Raw genomic sequence first — 10,432 nt, forward strand, 5'->3', positions numbered from 1 at the left:
GGCAGTGGTGGTGAGGTTGGCCCAGGATCGAACATGGTTTCGTTCTGCTGTGCATGGAGTCGCTATGAGTCGGTTCCGACTCGATGGCACCTGACAACAACAACAACAATTCTTATGTACTTAAGACATCTGTTCCTTGGGGGTTCATTCTTCTTTCTTTCTTTCTTTTTTCTTCTGTGGGGGTGGGGTAGGGATTCGTCATTTACCTTTGGATTTCTTATTTGTTTTTACTTCAAAATTATAAAGTAATTGCTTTTTTGTAGAATCAGGTTGTTAGGAAAAAGACCAGGAAAATTGGTTAAATTCTAAACCAAAAATTCCTACTCACTGCAGAATGATGGTTCACAACACTATTGCAGTCCAGGAACTTGGGTGACCACCCACAAGCCACAGAATATCCATGTTGCAATACTAAAATATTAACTACTTTTTTACCAATAGAAATTTCATCCATCTTTGAATACTCCAAAGCTTTTCCAACCAGAACCCAGCCTAAAAATTCAGTGGCTGAACATTTCTCTGGAAATGCCACTAGTGTTAGGATAAAAACATCCTAATGGTTCACGTGGCTTTAAATTACCTAATTTCATGTTATGTAGTGCTGTAACTCACGGTACATTATAGAGCATATAAATAAACCACAGTAATCAGCTCCAATTAGAATGCCTCTCCACCCAAATTAAGTTACCAATTAAATAAATTCTCCCAACTGAGGAGTGTATTCAAGGTAAGTGAAACGAATCCTATCAAATTTGTGTTCTCCAGCGGCTCTGTAGGAATCTTACCATTTTTCCTTTTAACAACCGAGGCAATAAAAAATCATGGATAATTCAACTGTTTTCCATTTAGGAAAGACAGTAAAATCAATTATCAATTTTTAAGTGAACAGCTGTATCTAATTTTCAATTTTGCTTTTCTCTTTCTCTCTCTCTCTCTTTTTTATAAATGCCAGTCATTATTCTAACTCCCCTAGAAAAGCAATATGCAAAATGAAGTTCCTCTTAATGCATCCCTATTAAGCAGAGCATGCACACTTTTGGGATTCTCTGTGTTTTACCCAAAGTAGGGCAAGAGAGCCCCATGACAGGCAGCTTTCAAGTCAACAAGTCTGTATAGATTTTCTCCCAAAAATGTTTTTAGATAATTTGTGTTCTTTTCAACTGTTACTCCCTTCAGTCCAATACATCCAGAATCCACAGTCAGCTGGGCTTCTACAAAGCCATAGCTTCTATCCATATAACTTCCCCTCTGCTGAAGGAGAAAGAAGAAAGGATTTCATCTTCTCCCTGGAATACACACATGGGTTGCTCCCTCCTCTTCTGAACAAGAAAAGAAAGAATCTAACTTTCAAAAGTTCTAAGAAAATAACAGGGTATCTGTGAGACATTCAGAATTATGGTTCATGTATTTTTCTGCAAGGAAATACATCAAAATAATGAGACAAGGACATTAACAGTTTATCCCCATCTTAATGAATGCCTAAATTATACCAGCAATACGCTTTCAGAGGACTCAAGTTTTGTTGTTTAATCTGGTTAAACCGTTAGCTGAAATGTCACAATCTTACTGAAACACGTGCCCAATTTTGAAACAGAAAAGGCTTCAAAGAGGTCAGATCCACATTATCTTTCATCTTTGCCATACTACCAGCAGAAGGAAAGAAAGCCTCAGCTAAGTTTAACCCCTTACTGGAACATTTACATATTAATCCTTACACTGGGAAAACACACTAAAACTCAGAATTGCATCTCAGAAGTCTTTTAGAAAAAAATATGTTTTGTTCTCCAAAAGACACCAGGTGGCATGTCTCAGATATCCTTTTATAGGTACTGAATTAAAGATAATGGCTGACAGTGTGCTGTGTTCTGGACACAAAGTGAATGAATAAGACATGCCCTTTGCCTCTCAGAAGGTTCACATCTAATGGGGTAAGTACTGGGACGGCAGGGTCACAGGTACTGTCTAGAAATTGCCCCAAAGCGCCAAAACTCTTATCACCCAAACCTCGTCAACTCTGCAATCTCCTTTGCTGAGAACAACATTTCTTTTGAAAGAAATGTTTGCCACATACATTGACCTTCAATGAACTTTCCTTGTCTGAGAATCACCTTATTGGCAGCCACTTACCATGACTTTCTCAAAAAAGTGAAGAAAAAAAACTTTACACAAGCTATTTTCTTGTTCAGCCCCACTTTGTGGACAAAAGCTTGCTGATCCTCAAATACAGGAAGGGTTGTGGGGATCACTCTAGTCCTCACTTCCCCATAGTGAATCTTACTGCTTGAAGCTGTTCTGCTGATTGATTGATTGCAAGTCTCCTGCATTTCGGTTTCTGACTCCTGGATACATCTGTTCTTTACTTAGCTTCAGCGCTTCAGGGTTGACTGCAAGTCAGCAGCATCTGTGGATCCAGGCTCCTGTAGTGTTCTGCCTTTCTCACAGAACAAGTATAGTCCACTTATCTTGAGTTGTAAGTGAATACGCTTCTGAAAAGTTTCCATCTAAGGGCCACATACTTCTTCTATCGATTCGCATCAGTGATTTTATATGGGTTCCCAGGCCTGGGAAAGCAAAACAAAACAAAACAAATCCCTTACTTTAAAAATTATTATTTTTTAACCAAGCTGCCCTAAAACACTGCATTGGCCAATCTCCCTAGTCTGGTCCCAAAGATCACTAGCTAAGCTATCAGCAGTGTTCTCCCAAATGACAAATGCATCCAAAGTAACTCAAATGAATCCTATCAAGTTTATATTCATCAGTTGCACCATAGTATTTTCACCATTTACTGAATTGATGTTTTTGAGTTGTGGTGTTGGAGGAGAATATTGTAAGTGCCATGGGCTGTCCGTAGAAGCAACAGATCTGTGTTGGAAGAAGTGCAGCCAGAGTGCTCCTTGGAGGCCAGGATGGCCAAACTTCATCTCTCATACTTTGGACATAATTGCTTGAACCACCGTCCTTTAGTTAGCAGTCAAGCACTTTAACCACTGCACCACCAGGTTGTTCTGTGGATCCCATCGCCTGTAACTTTCTGCCCTTCTCAACACAATAACTGTTCTTCATTCCTCTTGAGCTATGGAAGAACACACTTCTGAAGAGTTTTTGACCAAGGGCCATATACTTCTATTCTCACCAGTGTTTCTAGATATGTCCCCAGGCTGGGAAAAAGCCCCTTACTTTTAATTGTCATACCAACTAGTGAAAATTAAACCACTCAAGCTAGCTAGGCTCAAGGTATAAAATGGAAAGATATTTACATTTGATTGTTGTTGCTAAGTTCCATCAAGTTGGTTCTGACTTATAGCATTGGTTCTGATTTATAGGGCTTCAAAGGAGTGGCTGGTGGGTTTGAATTGCTGATGTTGTGGTTAGCAATCCAGTGCTTATTCTACAGTACTACATCAGAACTCTGATATTTATATATCCTACATAAAACTATGTCAGCTTGAGGACTAGTATGCGCCTGACCCAGGCCATTGTGTTTTCAATAGCCTCATATGGATGCGAAAGCTGGACAGTGAATAAGGAGGATCGTAGAAGAATTGATGCCTTTGAGTTGTGGTGTTGGAGGAGAATACTGAGGGTGCCATGGACTGCCAAAAGAACCAATAGATCTGTTTTGGAAGAAGTGCAGCCAGAGTGCTCCTTGGAGGCCAGGATGGCTAAGCTTCGTCTCTCCTACTTTGGACATATTGTCCGGAGGAAACAATCGTTGGAGAAGGATGTCATGCTGGGTAGGGTGGAGGGTCATAGAAAAAGAAGAAGACCTCCAACGAGATGGATCAGCCAGGTGGCATCATTGATGGACTCAAGTGTGGCAGCAGTAGTGAGGTTGGCCCAGGATCGGACATTGTTTCGTTCTGCTGTGCATGGGGTCGCTATGAGTTGGTTCCGACTCGATGGCACCTGACAACAACAACAACATAAAACTATATATATATATACTGTAGCTACTTAAGCCAAGAGGTGAGGTGGTAGATGTAAGATGGAATGAATAGTGGACATGAAACAGACAAACACAGGAAGAAGGAAAAAGACAAAATGGAAAAATAAAACAGAAAGACCTAAGAGTCTTTCCACTAACACGCTGAGTATTAAAGGATATATTTTATAGGCTCAGAGATGACTTGGGAAATTTATGTCTGTCTTTAAGATTCTGTTCCCCTTATTGGAATCCTGGTGTGGCTCTGTAGGTTTGCACTGGACTGCAAAGTTGGTTTGATCTGCAAAGCTCACCAGCCACTCCTCTGAAACCCTATACAGGGTCATTATGGGTCAGAACTGACTCTATGGCACTTACCAACAAGAACAACAACAGTTCCCCTTGTTGGTAGGGACTGAGCTTGTCTTTGCATGTGCTTTATAAAACAACAGCAAAAAACACCCAAACCCACTGCCAATGAGACGATTTCAACTCATAAAGGATTTCTGAGACCGCACATACTTATGGGAGTAGACAGCCACATCTTCTCCTGCTGGGCAGCTGTGGGTTTGAACTGCTGACATTGTAGTTAGCAGTCCAGTGCTTGTCCTATAATATCACCAGTACTTTATAGATACTCAGTGAAGGTTTGCTGAACTGAAGTGAATGAAATATATCCTCTTGAAGAATTTCTTAAGTCACAATCATTGTTCATAATTTTTCAACTTCTCTAATCCTTCCTGTCAAGGGTTTCTCCATTTGAGTGAGTGCAGCAGAATAATCCAAAATAGTAATGAGAGCTCTGATCTGTTTAGAAAATGCAATTCTTAACTAGTTAAAACACATGCATAAGTTAATCATTTCTAAGCACTTTCCAGGAGAAAAATGGAGATGTTTGGTTTGTGGGTGAAAAATCCCAATTCTATTTGCTAATGATGGGAAAGCTGGAACAAAAAGAAAAGAAAAACAGTGTTAGTGTATTTATTCTAAAGAGTTGTTTGTAGTGCTTTTTCACATTCTCCTCATACATCAGGAAGGTTTGTGTTATAAATGTTGCAAATCGGTTTCAACTGCATGAGATATCTGGAGCATGAGTATATATATAATCAGTTGCAAATGACAGAAACCATCTACCATAGCCTTACTCAATTGTGAAGTTTCATTTTTTTTCAAGAAGTCTGGAGAAGTCCACTTACACTGGCCTTGAGAGCTGTTATGGGACAGCCTCTAGTGGCCAGCAAAACCAGCACAGGTGGATGTGATTAGTTTTATAGAAACATTTTTTTGAGTTATTTCAGCCAAATTTTCACAGGCAGCCAACAAGCAGTGGAGAGCAGTTATTCCACAGACGAATCTGTGGGTCCCATTTTGCACCATGCGTTTGTGAAATCTGGATTTAAAAAATTACCTCTTCAGTGTTTTCTCACGCAAACTTTCTTGCTAGCATGTGACAAAGATAATGAGTAAATGATAAATATTTTCAGCTTTTCTCAATGTTTTGGTAGAATACTTCATAGTGATTTCTGAGTTAAAGTAGCTTTAAGTATGTTAAATGTGCATTTTTTATACCACATTACAATAAACACACTGGGGAGACCTGCTTTTTTGGAAAACTCAAAGGTGCTAGATCCCTAATCCAGAGAGAAACATTTCTCATGTTCATTCTAGTTTGAGTTCATTTAAAATCTTTTAGGTTTAAGGTTTAAGCTTTTTAAAAGTTCATTTTGAAAATTAAGACACAATACTAATACTGTAGGAATTGGTGAGGCCTTGACTTAAACCTTTCTTTGTACTGTGATTTCCTTTTGGATGTATTTTGCTAAGTGAAACTTGTTAACCATTTATTAAAAAAAAATTTTTTTTAAAGATAGACTTTTTCACACACACACACACATACACACACACAGAAGAGGAAGTTACAGTAGTTCAATGACATCATCAAGGAACCAGCTCTGCCTATCCTTCTGTTCTGCCATGTTTTGCCAGCTGATGGTTTTTATAGCTTCAAGTATCAGGTCCATGCAAGATTGCGCTCAAAACAGGAAGGAATAAAATACTGAGATTTTTTTTTCTTGTGACTTTCTGTTTTTTGTCTTTTCACGAAGTCCCCCAGCAGATGTCTCCTTTTGTCTCATTGGCCAGCTAAATTTAAGTCACATGCCCTCTCCTAGGCCAATCCAAGGGTGAGAACAATTGCAATTCACGCCCTTGGAGCTTGAGCAGGGACCTACGTTCTTTGGCTCTAAAGGCTCTTTGCTCGCCACCCAAACAAAATGGCGCTTTTGTAAGTCAGGAAGAAGAGTATACGGATAGGTCTTGAATAGAATGTAAACAGTGACTATCCTACTGCCGGGGTAAATGAGTAAGATGTTTAATACTCTTCTGCTCTTTCCCCCTTATGTAATATTTAGAAGTTGGAGCAACAGATTTATTTGAACATAATTAGGCCGTGGGAAAGTATTGGAAATATATTCTCATTTACCGTTAAATGAATTATTTGGTGGTACCCAAGGAGCTCTGGTAGCGAAGTGGTTACAAATCGGGCTGCTAACCTTAAGGTCGGCAGTTCGAAACTACCAGCAGTTTCGCGGGAGAAAGATGAGGCGTTCTGCTCCCGTAAAGATTTACAGCCTCGGAAACCCTGTGCAGGGTCACGATGAGTCGGAACCGACTCCATGGTACTTAACAACAACAAGGATTGTGAGAGGCCTAGTTTGTCTGAGTCCTTGAGGCCCATAAAATTATATTTTCTTTCTAACACAACAGGACATATGAACAACTGAACATGTAACATCATGGACATAGTAAGATCATTGTTACTAGCTTCAAGGAAATACAGATGTTCAGGCTCAAATTGGATATGGGATTACAACATAAGGTTATGTTCATTTTCTTTCTATAGTTGCCTCGTGAGATCACTAAGGTTATTGTCACCCAGTGTAATAATTTGGGGTATCCCTCCATCCCACCCCATCCCACGGACCTCCTCTAGTACTAGACCATACAGAGTCCTTAGTCATATTTATTATCAATTTTGATTTATAAAATAATATGTGATGGAATTATAAATTACTTATACATAATATTTCTCAGGTTAGATGAATGTTGTTGTTATTAAGTGTCGTCAAGTCAGTTCCGACTCATGACAACCCTGTGTAGGGTTTGCAAGGAGCAGCTGATGAGTTTGAATCATCAACCGTGAGGTTCAAACTGACTTTGTGGTCCAGTGTTTATCCTACAACACCACACCAGGACTCTCATTATATGAATACTAACAAAACTGTTTTGTAAAATCTTTCTACATTGAATTACAACACTGTTAGAAACTAAGTGAAAGCCTTTAAAATTCACCTCCACTTCTTTTCCTTTAAATACCACTTCATTCTCAAAAACAAAACAAAACAAAACACTACTGATGTTGTTAGATGCCGTTGAGTCAGTCCCAACTCATACAATCCTGTATAGGGTTTCCGAGGAGTGTCTGGTGAGTTTGAACCTTGCAGTTCAAAGCAACCTTGTGGTTCACTACTTAGCTATAGTACCCTACCAAGACTTCGAAATTACTGACACAGGCTTACAAATACTACTTATCACAATATTGTAGCTTAAACATCAGAAAATTTGACAGAATTATTGCTAGGTGCTGTCGAGTCAGCTCTGACTCACAGTGACCCTATGTACAACAAAACACTGCCCAGTCCTCTGGCATCCTCACAAATGTCTTTACGCCTAAGCCCATTTGCTGTTGCCATTGTCATTCCATCACATTCAGGGCCTTCCTCTTTACCAAGAAAGATGGCTTGCTGATGATCCTTCCTGAAAAAAATGTCCAAAGTATAAGAGACAAAAATCTCACCATCCTGATTTTTAAGGTACGTTCTATTGTACTTCTCCCAACACAGTTTTGTTTGTTCTTCTGGCAGTCCATGGTGTTTGTAATATTCTTTTCCAACACCATAATTCTGGTACCATTCTCACAATTGTTACATTTGAATCCACTGCCGCTGCCACTGTGGCATCCATCTCATTGAGAGTCTCCCTCTTTTATGCTTACCCTCCACTTTACCAAGCAGGGTCTGTTCCCTCCTGGTAATATGTCGAAGTCTGAGAGACAAAGTCTAGACATCCTGGCTTCTAAGTAGCATTCTGGCTGTACTTCTTACAATACAGATTTGTTTGTTCTTCTGGCAGTCCGTGGAACTTTTAATATTCTTCTCCAGCACCATAATTCAAATGCATAGCTTCTTTTACGGCCTTCCTTATTCATTGTCCAACTTTCACATGCATATGACATGATTGAAAATACCACGGCTTGGGTCAGGTGCACCTTAGAGCTCAAACTGATATCTTTTGCTCTTGAACACTTAAAAAAGGTCTTGTGCAGCAGGTTTGCCTAATGCAATACATTGTTTGATTTCTTGACTACTGTTTTCATGAGTGTTGACTGTGGATCCAAATAAAACAAAGTCTTCGACAGCTTCGATCTTTTCTCTGTTTATCATGATTTATTTATTGGTCCAGTTGTGAGGATTTTTGTTTTCATTACACTGAGATGCAATCCATACTGAAGGCTGTGGTCTTTGATCTTCATCAATAAATATTTTAAGTCCTCTTTGATTTCAGCAAGCAAAGTTGTATCATCTGCATCTTACAGGCTGTTAATGGGTCTTCCTCCAATCTTGATGCCACGTTCTTTTTCATATAATCCAGTTTCTTGGATTATGTGCTCAGTATATAATCTGAGAGTCTGGATGAAAAAGTATGGTGAAAGAATACAGCCCTGAAACACACCTTTCCTGATTTTAAACCATTCAGTATACCCTTGGTCTGTTTGAGCAACTGCATCTTGGTCTATGTACAGGTTCTTTGTGAAAACAAGTATTACGGTTAACCCATTCTTCACAATGTTATCAAAAGTTCACCATGATCCACACAGTCAAAAGCCTTTACATAGCCAATAAAGCACAAGTAAACATCTTTCTGATATTCTCTACTTTCAGTCAAGAGCCGTATGATATTGGCAATGATATCCCTAGTTCTATGTCCTCTTCTGAGTCCAGCTTAAATTTCTGGAAATTCCCTGTTAATGTATAGTTGTAGCCATTGTTGAATCATCTTTAGCAATATATTATTTACATGCAATATTAATGATGTTACTGGACAAAAGTCTGAATGCAAGCTGCTGTATCCAATATCAGAGATAGGATGAGAATAAATACACGCTTTATTGACAGATCTGGAAGGCAGCAAGAATCTTTCTCTGAAAGATTGCATTGCCCTCCCCAGTACGGTCAGAACTCTCATACCCCTCTAGGTATCAATCCATCTGCATTGCTACATTATTTTCTCGGAGTTTTATGGCTCTCTCATCCAGGGATACAGTTTTAAGTCCCACGGAGTCAGGGAACGTGACTGCCTGCCAGTGTTCCTCCTGGCTTGTCTTCTTATCCTAGCTTCAAATCAACAACATAGCACTAAATCCTTAACCTATCTGTTCCTGGAGCACATGTGAAAGGTAGTCAGGGCAGTAATGATTGGGAACAATGATTAAAAGGGCTTGAACAGAGAGGGGGGAAAGCTTATTAGAAACCCTTCTCTTGGTGATATTAGCCGCTGATATCCACTTTCTGTTGGGTCACGTCTCTTTGGAATGAGCATAGACATGGATCTCTTCCAATCAGTTGGCCAGTTAGCTGTCTTCCAAATTTCTTGGCTTACAGTTTGTTGAACGATTTCAGTTTGTATTCCATCAATTCCTGTAGACTTGTTTTTTGCCAATGCCTTCAGTGTACCTTGGACTTCTTCCTTCAGTACCATAAATTCTTGACCATATCCTTTTGAAATGGATGAACATTGACCTTTTTTTTTTTGCACAGTAACTCTGTTCCTGCTACCCTCTTTTGATGCTTTCTGCATCATTCAATACTTCAAGTTGAGGTATGAGTTTTCTTCAGTTCTTTCAGCTTGAGAAATGCTAAGTATGTTCTTCCCTTTTGGTTTTCTAACACTAGGTCCTTGCACATTTCATTATATTACTTGACTTTGTCTTCTCAAGGTGCCCTTTGAAATTTTCTGTTCAGCTCTTTTACTTCCTCAGTTCTTCCATTTGCTTTAGCAGCTCTATGCAGGACAGCAAGTTTCAAAGTCTCTTCTGACATTCATGTTGGTCTTTTATTTCTTTCCTTTTTATTGACCTTTTGCTTTCTTCCTATATGAATGTTCCTGATGTCATTCAACATCTTTTTAGGTCTCTGGTCATTAATGTCTAATGCATCAAATTTATTCTTGAGATGGTCTCTAAATTCAGATGTGGTATATTCAAGGTCATATTTTAGCTCTTGTGGAGTTGTTTTAATTAGCAACAAATTTAGTGACTAAAAAAGCACCAGCAACAATGAAAACAACAGCAGGTGCTTATAATAAATGCAGATGAACCACAGGATTTAAAGCATCATCTCTTTATAAGGAGAGAGAGACAGAGAGAGAGAGAGAGAGAGAGAGAGAGAG

This window comes from Chrysochloris asiatica, unplaced genomic scaffold (genome assembly GCF_000296735.1).
Source record: "Chrysochloris asiatica unplaced genomic scaffold, ChrAsi1.0 scaffold00069, whole genome shotgun sequence".
Taxonomy (NCBI): domain Eukaryota; kingdom Metazoa; phylum Chordata; class Mammalia; order Afrosoricida; family Chrysochloridae; genus Chrysochloris; species Chrysochloris asiatica.